A 15176-nucleotide genomic window follows, 5' to 3' on the forward strand; every position below is an offset into this window, starting at 1 on the left:
ATATAATATAATGCAATTAACAAAATATAATATATTATAACGTATAATGAAATTCTTCAAATTTAATAATGGTTGTGAATAGTGCCTGGCATAATTTGATTAAAATAAAAAAAAAATTATGTAAATATGTAAAAAAAAAATGAAATATAAATTGATTGATGCAAAATAATATTTTGCATTCCGAAAATAAGAAAAAATATGAATTTTTAAAACTTACATAATGTTATAAAATTTATATAAAGCGATAAAAGGATTCATCCTCTTGAATGCAGATTTTTTCTGGCAAGTAGATACCGAACGAATAGTCCAACATTAAGATTCACTGAGGTTGCTAAAACTGATAAGCTCTCTACTTAGAAGGTAGTTTTGTGTTTTATTAAACTATTTATTCATCGATGGTTGATCTTTATTTCGAACACGGAAATCCGCGGTAAGACTGACTTAGTCACCTGGTAACTGAAGCTGATACTTATCTTACTCGCGCTAAATGATCCGGTGTACACATATATCCACCCGAAAAGTGCACTCTCAGCACTTAGCCGCGATAGTAGATAGTTGGCGTCCGAAATTCGTCGAGTCGATTTAGCGACTTCTCGGGAGCTGCTGTTGTACGGGTTGCATTATCGTAATGAATTGTTACCAAAATATATAGCTAGGATGAATTATATAGATTCAAAGTTCTAAGGTTGATAGACGGAACTTTGTTGCTAGCAATAGAGACGATGTTATATGATGTTATGAATGATTTAGATCAATTAAAATTAAATATCTTAAACTTCGATGGAAATTTCTATATATCGATAATAATTTCCTAATTTATTAGTTATAAACTATTATTTTCTGGAGATTTATTGTTAATTTAAATTAATTTTATTTAATATTATAAGTTCTTGTTAGAAAAATTAAATCACATTGATAATCTTAATTTCTGATTAATTATTATAAATAATGAGAATATTTATAAAAATTAAACACAACTAAAAAAATGAAAAAGAATCTTTAGTATTATTATTTTCATAAGAATTTATTTTATTTTTTTAAATATTGTAATATTGGATATTTTATGTTTTATATATATCATATGTTTATTTCGTATATTTTCGTGTACTGTATTACACAATTGCAATATATTACAGAATTATCTTATCTATTTTATCTTTATACTTGATAATTTCAATTCCAACAATTCTAAATAATATTAAAATATTAAATTTGATTATTTTAAATTTATTTATTCGATAAAAGAACTTTTCGTTATATTTATCGCGAACGATCAAAGGAATAAAAAATGCCATGAACTTTCCTAAATGTCGGCTGAATTCAAGGAACGGAGCACTAGACGATGAAATCGGGAAGCGGTCGTCTCTCTAATTAAAATCCGCCGCGATCCGCTTAGCCTGTCTGTCCGTGAATGACTATCTATCTCGAGGGATTAACAACGATCTCGCGACTATTACATAGAGGCCAAGTCACCTATCTCACAATTAAAACTACGAAATACGAATAGTTTGATTCGTATTTTTACAATTGCATTTTTTACGCAACTTTTTAATGATTGATTTTCTTCGTATCATAAACGATAAATGTCATGATAAAACAATAATATGAATAAACAATGTTATTTAATTTATTGATAGTATGAAATATTAATGTTTAGAAAAGTAAATAAAGAAAAATTTTTGTTTACAATAATCATATATACACTATAGATACATTTTTATTCAGAACAAGAATTTAAAAAAAATTATTTTAATATTAAGTTGAAATTGGAATTTACATAATATATTAGAAAATTTAATTATGTTTTTATAGTAGATAATTATATAATAGATAAATCATTTTAAGATATATAATCAATCAAAAATCTTTATATCTTATCTCTATAATTTTTATAATTATAAGAAAACTTTGTTTCACTTATCTTTGTATGTTCGAAGTATTATACTTGTGTATATGATTTGCTTGCATATTTTTTCCATTTTTTTTTTTATATCATTTTTCATATTCACTGTTTATTGTATGACTAACTCAAAAATACTAAAGTAATATTATTATAATTTTAAATCAATTTAATATTACAACTTGAGAATGAATATTTGTAAACAAGAATTTCAAGAACACGAGTTAAAATGAATGTTTATGTGATGGATTATTTCCTTATTAACCACTATTTCGAGAGAAATGCAGCAAAAACATACCGAACATACTCAAAATTTCGCTGATTTTCATTCCTTTGAGATTTTTTTTAATTTTGAGGATTAGCTTAAAAATCATCATATTATCGATTCATGAATTCGTCTTTCCATTGATAATAATTTTAGAGATATAAAAATACATTGATATGAATTTCATCATAAAAAAATCAAATTGCATCCATTTAATATATCTTTTAAAATGTAATATAATTATAATTTATGTTTATGTATAAATCGTATGAATTTCTGCATACACTTTTCAAAATTCAACCAAATTTTTTGCAAATATGACAAAAAATGTCCATAATAAAATTATATATTTTTTTATGTTCTTTTTTAAATAATAGTTAAACTTAAATAGTTAAAATTAAGTTAAAATAAAATAATCATTAATTAATCAAACTTATTATTCTAATTAAAAAATAAAAAAAAAAATTAAAAATTGTATCAATTTATTCTACAATTTTCTCTATACAGTATTGAAATTATATCTCCCTGCATCTATATCAATTTGTCTCTTCAATATATATATATATATATTTATATTTTATCTTTTTAATAATTTAAAAAATTTTTCATTTTTTTATTTAAACTGTTTATCTTTTATTTCATTTTCATTTTTAATATTATGTTGCTTCTAAATATTATAATTTTTAGATCAAACAAAATATACTTAAATAACTAGAATCAAAGCAATGTTAAGATTGATTTCGTGCAACGAATACCTCTGATTATTTCTCGTTCCAAGCAAACTAATTGCAAAAAGTTAAGAAACTATTCCGAATATCTTAAGCGTTTCAAGCACGCGGTCCAATTGTTGGACAAAATCAACTTCCTCAGCGAGAGACGGTAATGTAGTTACCGGTTCTTGAACACTTTTCCACGAGATTCATAAGTTTCTCTCGTGTAAAGAAATATTCCCTCCTCAGGGTATACTTATAATAGACGTGTCTCTTGTTCAGCTCATCTTCAATCTTTTTTAAATCTCCGCTTTTCTATATTTCCGTTTTACTCATCTCGCGATTTCAATATAATCTATTGAATATAATCTATATCTAATTTTATAAAAATAATTATATAAATTTAATATCATAGTTCAATAAAATTGTTATAAACTTTTTTGGACATTTTTTTTATAAATTTCAAATTGTGAATACAATTTGATTATTTAATTGAATAATAATTATAATAATAATAATAAATATAATAATATAATAATAATTATAATAATAATAATAATAATTATAATAATAATAATAATAATAATAATAATAATAATTATAATAATTATAATAATAATAAATCGATCAATAATTATTTAATTGATCGATTACATGGTTAATCATTTTCTATTTAATCCATAAATATTTGTCAAAATTTGCAATCTATTAATATAATAGATCGTCAAAGCTTGTTTAATAATATGTAATAATGTAACATATTGCAATATAATTAATATAATATCGTAAACAATGACATATATGGAATATTTGTTTAAAGTTTAAATTCACATTGGCAATGAAATTTATTAAATCTATATATATTTGAAAGAACGAATAATGTTTTAAATTTAATTTTTTAGTGAATATAAATTTCAGTTGTAGCGAATTGTCACAATATTATAATATAATAAATTAATTTATAAAGGACTTTTAGATAATTTTTATAATTGAAATAGTAGAATTATTAAATTAATCAGATTTTTTATTTTTACTAAATATACGCGAGACAAGATAGAATTAATGTTGCTTTTTAGATACAACTTAGAATTCATTATTGGACATCTATCTCAATAAAAACAAACGATTCTATTAAAAGAAATGAAAATTACTTTGGAATCTAGAAAACATATTTATCTAAAATTTATAATATTAAATCCTCTTCGAAACAAAATAATTTTTATTTAAAACATTTTTTTAGAATAATAATTAAATAATTGTGTAGAGTAAATGAAAATAATTAATCAATATTATAATTAATGTACATAATTAATATTATTATTAATTAAAAACTAATATAATTTTTGGAATATGTGAGTATTTGATTTTAGGAAATTTGTTCAAGATTCTGGAAGTTTATAATGTTCGGATATCCAAATGATGATTTTGGAATTTATCCAAAAATAAAATTAAATTTGTATCCCAAAAGTTTCTATACTATATAAGTACATTTTTTTTATGATTTTTCGATCAGATTTTAGTTTAATTTTTTCATTTAAAATGATTTTCATTTTTTTGTATAATAAAATAGAAGTTTACAAAAAAGAAAAATATTTTATAATATTATTTTATTTTAAATTTCAATAAAGTAGATATACTTATTCTAATATTAGTTTTATTTTCGTAGATGTAATAATATTATTAACATCCAAAAATAACTATTCATATGGCAGGAATAGAAAAATTTTGCTGTTGCTGGGAAATCATTTGCAATTGCATTTCGAATATTGGTTTTTCGAGAAAAAACGTTTTCGCAAAAAAAAATCTCTGCTTTTTCTATACATTGTTTATTATTCATTTATTTTTTTCTGAATTTTTTAAAGAAGAAAGTGATAGAATTTACAGTTATTTCGATTCATAAAATATTTATTACGTTTATTAGATATTCAAACATTGTTTATTAGAGATCAGAAAAAAACAATCTTCCTTTCTTAAACATAATTCTATAATAGTGCAAGATAGAATAAAATGTTTTAAAATTACAAAATTTTACAAAATAAAATTACAAAAATTTTGATTTTAATGCTCTATTATTTTTTTAAAGAATTTTCAGAAGAAATTCAAAAATACTGAAAACTTTGGAAATTAATTTCATTCACTCAAATAAATTTTCAACTCCGTATATAACCATTATATTACACACACACACACACACACACACACACACACACACACACACACATAAATTTTCATTAAAATCAGAATTTAAATATTTTTTTGTAAAATAAAGTCATAAAAATTTCCTTGAATAAATGTATATGGTTTCAAATCAAATTAATTAAATGATTGAAATCACAAATTTTCTAATTCGAAATATAAAATTATAAATTTATAGAAAGAAAATTTATTAATTATATAAGTAATTCTTTTAATAAACTTTTACTTTTATATAAGTGTAATTAAACATGTAGAATTATATATATAATTATATAATTATATATAAAATTATATGTAAAATATTAAATCATGGCATAAATAATGTTACAAATAAAAAATTAAATAAAAAAATTAAATAATAATTTTAGTAAATAATTTTAATAAAAAATTAATAATAATATTTATAATTATTCTTATTTTCTAATATTTTCTAAATTTTCTATATAATATTTCCTTATTATATTTTTATAGTTATTTTTATTTTATAATATTTTTCAGGTTTTTTTCTTTTTGCAGAAGAATATTTTGCGTTTCAAAAGTACTGCTTTAAATTAATTTATCTTTGTTTTTAAAAATTTACAAAGTTACAATTAAAGAAATACAACAATTTGATTAATTTTATTGAAAAAATATAAATCTATTTATATTAATATTATGTAATGATTTAATAGATATCTATATTACAACATATTTTATATTTCCACGAATTGTTCATGGTTAACATCACTTGTTAAAGCAGATAAAACGTGATTCTGTTGTTCTAAATGGAGATCGATCTCCACCATTAGTATCTCAGTAAATTTGCTAAATTTATTCACAGATGTAAAAACGTAGCAGTATCATTAAACTGACGCGCCGCGTAAATTGCGTCGAATAAACTGATCGCGGTATTGTTCGTTTAAATTTTAATGAACGCAACAGACAGAGCAAAGGATGAGAGGAAATCCTAGGATCCCGACGTCGTTATTACCTTCGAAGCTTTGTCTGCAAAAATACAGCAACGAAAGCGCGTTAATCTGCGTCGTATCGACGCTATTATTGGCCCTTCATCATCCTACGCTCGCCGCGGGCAGTCTTTCATGATATTTCTGTGAAAATGAATTTTCCCGCGTTTCCCATTCCCTTTGCGATACATTATTGCCTATAAGCTGTTAACGGAAAGTGCATCGGGTATTCTATCGCGTGCAAATACTTTCATTCATTTGTTGTATTAGTATCCTGATGTTAATCTTTAAAATAATTTTAAAGTTTTTCTTTTTCGAAAATTCTTCATTTAATTTTATTCATTATCGAAAAAAATCAAATTTTTCTCTGAATTATTATTAAAAAGATTTTTTTATAAATTTTAATTTGTCTATAATGAATTTAGTTATTAGATAGTTCATATTTGCATTAAAAAGATAATATAAATAATAATATAAATTTTATTATAAAGATTTACTTTTTTATCTCTTTCATTCAATGTAATTTTATTTTATGTTTATAAAAGAAGCTTAAAGAAAAAAATTTTTATCATTTTTTAATAAATTAGATATGTAGTAATTTAATTATATATTAATTATATAATTATATAATTTTATAATTTTTATGTTATAATTCATTACTTTCTTTCTTTTTTTCTTTCTCTTATTTTAATATATTTTTATTCATATATCTATATGAATCATATTTATTTATGGTATATTTTTTATTATATTCAAATTATATATTTTTAAAATTATAATATTTTTCATTATATTCAAATGCAATTTTTTATCTTTAAAACTTATTTTTGAGATTTATTTTTTGATTCAAATTATGACAGTGAACAAAATTATATGATATCCAGAAAATTATTCATACAGAAAAAAAGATATTATATACTTATGAATTATAAAATATTATTTAAAATATTCTAAATTTCACAAAGAGTGAATTTCAAATTATACTGTCTCAATCTCTTCTTTTTGTAGATACCATGATAGATACTTTTAAAATTCAAGGAAGGATTTTAAATAAATATGATCAGGAAAAGTCGAAAAGCTCCGCATTTTTAAAATCAAAAATATGACTTCTTCGAAATCACTTTTTGAAAAAGATTTATAGCTTTGATTTATGGAAAACAAAAATATTTGATATAAAAAAATCATTTCTTTCTCCAATGTAATGTTTCTTCATGATCGAATTGATTTGTTGACTTATAATATAATTGAACCATACATAACTCCATTAATTTATGATTCTTTTTTATCAATCATTTAAATATATATTATAATTTAAATTAAAATTAGCTTATTGTTGCAAATTCTAAAAATATGATTTCTTTGCATTGTTCTTTTAATTAGAACAATTAGTATTAACTTAGTAAATTTTTTGATAAATAAATATATATATATATATATATATATATATATATATATTATATTTATATTGTCGAATAAAATATTTATTTTTAAATATTTGAAATATTTTGAAATAATTTATAATTTAACATAATATTATATTATGTCAATTAACAATATAATTAATAAAAGTAACATAATATTTACGTTAAATTTTAAAGTAATTAAATATGTAGAGAAAAGACTTATTTTTAATAAAAATATGTACTTTTTTTTCTATAAATATATTTTTAAATTTCATAGATCTTTAATATAAAATTTATTATACTAGATTAGTAATTCTTATCTAATATAATGATTTTAAAGTATTTTTTAGAAAAAAATTTATTTATTTTATAATATTATATTAACTATTTTATATTTATTATTCTATAATATTATATAAACTAGTTTATATTTATTAAGAAAAAACTATAATTATTCTAAAATTTATTATTATATGTTTCATAACAAAATTGAAATGTTTCAGACAAAAATTGTATTGTTTCATGATTTCATTTAATTCATTTTTTTATAAATGGATTTGTAAGAAATATATTAAGATTAAATTTTTTTCAAAATTTAATGTATTATTAATCACATATATGTAACTAATATTCCAATTCAATTATTTTCTATAAAAAAGTAAAATTCATATGAAAAAATCATTAAATTAATTTTAAATTCTGTAATTCTTGATATATTAAAAATAAGGAAATAATAAAGAAATAAATGTTATTTTGTGTTTCCTGTTTTATGCAATAATTTTTAACAAACAAATTCAAATCATAAAAACATCTTAAAATACATAATAATTGTTATAAATAGTTTAATAATTTTTTTTAAGAAGTATTAAATTGAACCGATTTATTAAAAATATGAAATATAATTGAAAAAAATTTTTATTTTCATATTTTTTCTATATGTTCATTCACAAAAAAGTTGTATCAAATTATATATATTCTTTTTAAAAATATTCAAATACTTTTCTCTGAAACATTTCTCGATATAGTAACATAATTGAATTTATTTCAATTTCCAATTTTAAATAAAACATCTTGTATAAAATCTGTAACATGAGATGTATATATTAGAAAAATCTCATATTCATTCATTAATTATCGATTATTCGTATTAGATATTTTGATATATTTATATATAGATTCTTATTTAAATCCTTAGATTATGATAGCGAATAATAACAATACATATCCAATATAATCTAACATCGAATGAATTAAATAGTGATAATTATAAAAGGATAAATGTTTCAAAACATATAATTAATACATTTTGAAAAATAATTGTTTAAAATATATTTATATCTATATCTGTATCAGATATATATAATAGATATATATAATAGATATATATAATAATAAATAAATAATTTTCCGATAATTTAAAATTTTTTCTATTAATTTAAAATTTAATATTTATATAAATATTTTTTTTTGCAAATAAATGCTTTTTTTATTTTATAATCTTTAATTTAACTTATTGATCGGTACTTAGCAATTTTATGCATTTTATTAGCTAAATTTTAAGTTCAAAACTATCGAGAGCAATGAAACATCAATTGTCAAGATCAAGATAACATTATAATTAATAAAAAAAATTCGATAAGAATATTTTTATTAATTATTTTATCTTTTTTTATTATTTATTTTTTTTATTATTTTATCTTATTTTATTTTATTTTGTCATAATCTGTTTAAAAATATTTGTCTATTATTGAATGAAAAATTGATGTAATGTTTTGACATTACATTACAAGTTTAAACATATAAAAAATATATTACAAAATTGTATTGTATTAAATTGTAAATATATTACAAAATAATTTATATTTATCATAAATGTTGTATAAAATAATTCTTAATTTAGCAAAAAATGTTGTAATATTTAATTACTTATAGTTTTTATATATAAATATTTATATATATAAATAACATTTATTTTTATTTATTTATATTATTTATTTTTATTTAATTTCATTATTATAATTTATTATAATAAATATTTTAATTTTTTAACATTAAAATTATACTATAATTATATAATCAACCCATAACGAGAAACGATTATTACCTCCATTTCTCATTTTTTATCAATAATGTAGATATTACTTGATATAAAGTGAAACTATTATGATATTAATTCAAAAATATAGTATAAATAAATAACATTTTCATATAAAAATTTTTGTTGTTAGTGTAATAGTTTCTGCATAATCGTATTTTAATTTTAAAGTATTATTATCGTTCAGTTTAAATCTAATAATTAAGCTGTCACTAAAGTTCAATTTATTTAGTGCGCAGTTGAATTCCTATTCTGAAATTCTGTAAAAAGTTTTGAGCATAAACGAGCTAATAATTAGGGTGGCGAACATCCGTTACTTTAACTTCTGCGAAAATTTGTCCATCTGTTTTGTCGGATCGTCAGAATCTAGGATAGGTCACATTAGTTCTAAGTTTTCTAACATAAGAAAGAATTTTGCAAAATTGGAATGTATTTTATTTGAATTCTATTTTCTTTTCCTTTGTGGCATTTAGAAACTAAAAAGAACGTCTAGGCAAAAATTAGACAAATATATTGAGCAATTTGAAGAAAAAAGACGTACAAAATAAAAAACTGAAAAAATTGTTTTGGAAATTTTAGATTCAATTTTTAAAGATTATATCAGATCATTCAATAAATAATGTAGTTTTAGAAGTTTCGTTTCAATTGTAAAGAATTATTTATTAAATTAATTTCAATTAATTTCAATTAAATTCAATTTAATAATTAATTTCAATTAAATAATTAATTAAAATTAATTCATCATTAAAATATAATAGTATACGTTAAATTGGAACAAGTAATTCATTTTTCTAAATTTTCAACTGCGAAAATCTTCTTAAATAAACTATGTACTTCAATTGCTAACAAAACTTTAATTATTTTGTACATTTTTTGCAGATATCTATATTTAAAATTTTTTTTTTAATTAATAGAAAAAATCTCATGCAAAAAAAATATATACATATATATACGATTTAAATTATGATTTCAATTTAAAAAAAAATGTTATATTTATATAAGTTATATTTTTTCCGTGCATCGTTGTATATTTATATAAAAAAAATTATTATCGACATAAATCAAATCATAATATAAATATAATTCCTTTTTTTTACAAATGTTCAACGAAACTAAATAGTTATAGATTGTTATTGAGTTATAATTCATTCTCCATTTATATTACACAAAACAATAATAGTAACAAATTCAAAATCTGCAATAAGTAAATATTTACATAAAATTTTATTTAATTTTACATAAAACTTTCACCAAACAATACAGAATATCTTTTTACATATATTACATCTATCAAAAATGATCAAAATTGAATCTTTTTATAGTCGTACAAAATCTTCAATTTTCTTAATACGATTTCTACAATACAATTGATATTGAAATGAAAAATTAAGATGAATAATCTTTCACTTAATTACCAAAAATTATTTCACTTAAATCCAAATTATAATTGATATCAAACGAAAAATTTCAGTAATTTGCCATTATAAAAATGATTAACAATTTTATGTAATTATATAAAAGTGTCAATTGAAAAAATTATTCCATAGTTCCACAAGAACATTTCCCAGATGGTTATCGTCTCAATTATTAGCATGGTGGAATCATGGTTATGCCGAGATGATCGTATAAAGTAATCATATAATAATCAAACGGAAGCATACACAAGACCGGTAAAGCTGTTACCACCGTAAAAGAGATGAATGCATTCAGGCTTATCCAACTCAGGATTCCCGGAATAACGCCCGCATCCCGTCCACGTAAAATTTCATAGGTCTGCGAAATTTCTGCTGAAGAGAGTATTCGAATGATGCTCGAACGTTTCCCTTTCCTGATGCATTGGCGCGTGTCGATCGACCGATATATTGGGAAATTGTTCGAAATCGTTTTCGATAACTCCATTTTGTCTGATTATTCTGTCGATTGAAATATACTGCAAATAGGAAAGTAGTACAAATATATATATATATATAGATAAGAAAAAAAATATATATATATATGTATGTATATATTTTTTCTTTTTGATAGATACAAATATTTTCTAATGATAATTGAACTTTTTAATATTGGAATAACATATTCGTCAATATATCCCTAATATTGATGGTTTAATATTTATTTTTTACAATTAAAATTTAAATTTTGATTTTCTTTAATACAAGACTATAATTATATTCAGATTATAAATATATGTGTAAATATCATTTGAAATTGGAAAGTCTATGTTTTTCTTATTTCGAATTGATTTAACAATTATGATATTTGATAATTTGTGATTTAATAATTAAATAATAATTAAATAATAATTAAATAAGTTGTGATTTAATAATTTTTAAAAAATTTTTTGTTAAATTTCGTGAAAATGAGAAATATTTATAATTTCTACTTTAGAATCTTTTGTAAATTTCTTTTTCCTCATTTCTAATTCTTTTAAAAATTCCAAGTGAGATGAATTCGTATAACGTAACATTTTGTAAAAATATTTTTTTTAAACAAAATGGCAATATTAATTGCTTTTCAATATTTTTAATTGTTATATATAATTATATATTTTTAATTGTATATATAATAATTTTTTATCAAATTGATTTTAATGTAATTTTAAATACTTTGAATATATATAATTATTAAATTATTAAATTTCAGAAACGTAATTTGTACTTTTTTAGATCTTTACATAGATTTCCAAGATTCTAATAATTAATTTAAAAAATTCAATATATTTAATATATTTAAATATTTCTCTCTTTTCTTAAATACTTAATTTAATTTCTTTCAATTTTGATAATCATTTCATTTCTTTTCTATATTAAATTTTATTTTACATATTATTAAGACAAGATTTCAATCGGGAAAACTTGAAAAAATATATTGAATATATGAAAAATAAAATTTATTTATTTTATATTAAATATTATAAAAATGAATATTTTTTTTTTAATTTTTGAATGTGTTGGAATCTTATTATAGCGAAAATTTTAAAGAAAATAATAAAACAACATCAAAATTAAAATATGTTATTAGGTAATTATCTATTTCTTTATACAAAGATTATTTTTATAATATTGAAAAATATTATATTAATACAATATCGAATCCACGCCTTATTCGTAATTTCAAGCACTATTCAACAAATACTTGAATTGAAGTAGCATTATCTGAATAGAATTCCCCTGAAGGAGCTTCAGTAATATCAGGGGTGAGAAATACTCCTAATTCGGCGAAAGTAGCTACTGGTTTCTGGTTGCGCGCATAAAGTTGCAACTTTATGCCACTGCGAATACAAGCATAGCTATGCATATAGGCGCTACTGCCCTTAAGTAGTGAGCAGAGTTTCTAACTTGCTAGTAAACTAAATAAGAACTTAAATATGGTATAAGGAAACAGAGTTTGTGGTTTAACGTGTAACACGAAGAATTTTAAATCATCTGACACCAATGACGTCATGACGTGCGAAAACAAGATAAGTTGTCATCTTGCAAAAATACGTTTAAATATTTGACTATTAAAGTTGAATTTTTTATCACTCTTCTATGACACGACTCATTTTTTTTCAAATGCAATGAAAACTAATTTTTGATTCTATTTTTTAAAATCATATATTTATTCAGAACTTTTTTTTGTACTATTTGTGAATATTTTTTTTATGTTTATGGATACAGAATAATTAATAAAATTTACTTTTTATTTTAAGATCATTTATAAATAAATTATCATCTATAATATCATTTATAATAAAAAATATATTATTAAAAGAAATAATAAAAAATGCTTTTCTAAAATCGTAAAATTTAATATAATTATATAATTACTTAATAATTATAAATATATTTTATGATAATAATTTAAAAATATTATTTCATTAAATTTTTTTAACAAACATTAATTTTAACAAACATAATTTTACTAACATATATTTTAACAATTTAAAAATTTAAAATTTAAAAATCAATTTTATTTTATAACTTTTTATAATTTATAATTTATTATTTTATATTATTATTCTACAATTTATTCTTTTACTCATACTTCGTTGAATTCTTTTTTATTTATTGTTTTTTCTTGTTTATTATTTTCTATTATAAATATTTCTAAAAAATATTAAGGGAAAATCGTTCCATATATATCAGATATATATTTAATCAATATTAATTTCTTTTCAATATAACATTATATAATATTATTTAATATAGTATTATATAATATATTGTATTTATTTTTTATTAAAAAAAATTTTAATATTTAATGAGAGAACTAAAAATTAATGTTGATTATAAATATATTTTATTATAAGCTGGTCAATACTGTACGATTCTCCTCTATAATATCGAAAAAAGAAATAATAATATGATATATTTTTATATGATTATTTCTTAATGATTACGAAAAAAATAAAAATAAAAATTAAAACATATTAGGTTTGGAAAAATATTGAATAACTGATTTTATACTCTAATTAATTCAATTTATTTATTAATTTGTTAACTTTTTGTTTAATTGCTCCAGTATTTTTCATTCAATATATCTGTGTTCTCGTTTTCATCTTTCCTTCATTTTCAAAAGTATACACTAGAAAAAATAATTTCATTGCTTTCTGTAAAAATTACTATTTACTTACCTTTCATGTATTAAAAATGAGTAGGTAATGTGAGTAATAAGTTTTTTATAATAAGTAATAATTGATTATTTGAATTAATTTTAAAATCAAATAAGAAGTTGAGATATCGATATCTAATCTTACACAAATCATTGCTGCAGAATTCTTTTGTGAAAAATTTTTTTGCATAATTCAAACGAATGCAGGAGCATTCGTTGTTCCTGCTACTTCTTTGAATTATTGCTTAATTGGTATCAATGCATTTTACAATAACCATAATTAATAACCATAAATCAATATTTTATGTAATGTTGAAGTCATTGAAGTAATGTTGAAATGAATGTCACAGATACAATCAATATACAAGTTTGGTGTTTCTATGGCACGAACTTTAAATTTATTTTTATCAATGTTGTGATTGCTTAATATTGCTTTCAAAGTAACTTTAAACTTTTAATTAAAAAAATTATTTTAAAAAGATAAAATAAGAATAATATTTTTTTAATTACAAAATTAGTAAACAATTGAAAACAAACTTTTCAAAAAATTTTAACTAATTTAATTTATTTTATTATTAAACATAAATCAACATTGTTATCTCAGCCGACAATTCATGATTCGTGAAAAAACTTCGATTTGTATTGCTATTGCTTATATCCTCTAAAAATTATATTTTAAATCATGTTTTATAAAATTATTTTAATGTAAAATATATTTTTATATACTTAGTATAAATAATATATTTCTGAAGTATTATCATATTCTTTAATACGTAACTAGCCTATTCTTTTTTTGAATTTGTTCTGAATTTCTTTTTCTTTTTTTTGCATTTATTATATTTTTATCAGTTTTTGTTTTTATTTACTATTTTTAAACAGGTAATTTATACATTAAGTGCAACAAATGCAACCTTTTCAAAAATTTTTATTCTCTATGTAAGAAATTATATTAATAAAATTTAAATTTATTAATATTTAAATTTAAATAATATTAATAAAATTTTATAGCATTGGAGTTAATTTTTTTTTCTGATAAAATATTGAATTTTTTAAAGTCTTGTAAATATAAC

The 15176-nt window shown here is 19.9% G+C and overlaps 1 protein-coding gene across 1 annotated transcript in view; it reads right to left on the reverse strand.

Moving 5' to 3' along the window:
* Nucleotides 1-732, reverse strand: part of LOC107993454 (cilia- and flagella-associated protein 58-like) — a 91779-nt gene extending 91047 nt beyond the window's left edge. Inside the window, exon 1 of the mRNA XM_062076897.1 lies at nucleotides 218-732. The gene's annotated coding sequence lies outside the window, so the exon portion shown is untranslated. The remainder of the gene's footprint in view (nucleotides 1-217) is intronic.
* Nucleotides 733-15176: the final 14444 nt, after the last annotated feature.

Source organism: Apis cerana, linkage group LG6, assembly GCF_029169275.1.
Source record: "Apis cerana isolate GH-2021 linkage group LG6, AcerK_1.0, whole genome shotgun sequence".
Lineage (NCBI taxonomy): Eukaryota > Metazoa > Arthropoda > Insecta > Hymenoptera > Apidae > Apis > Apis cerana.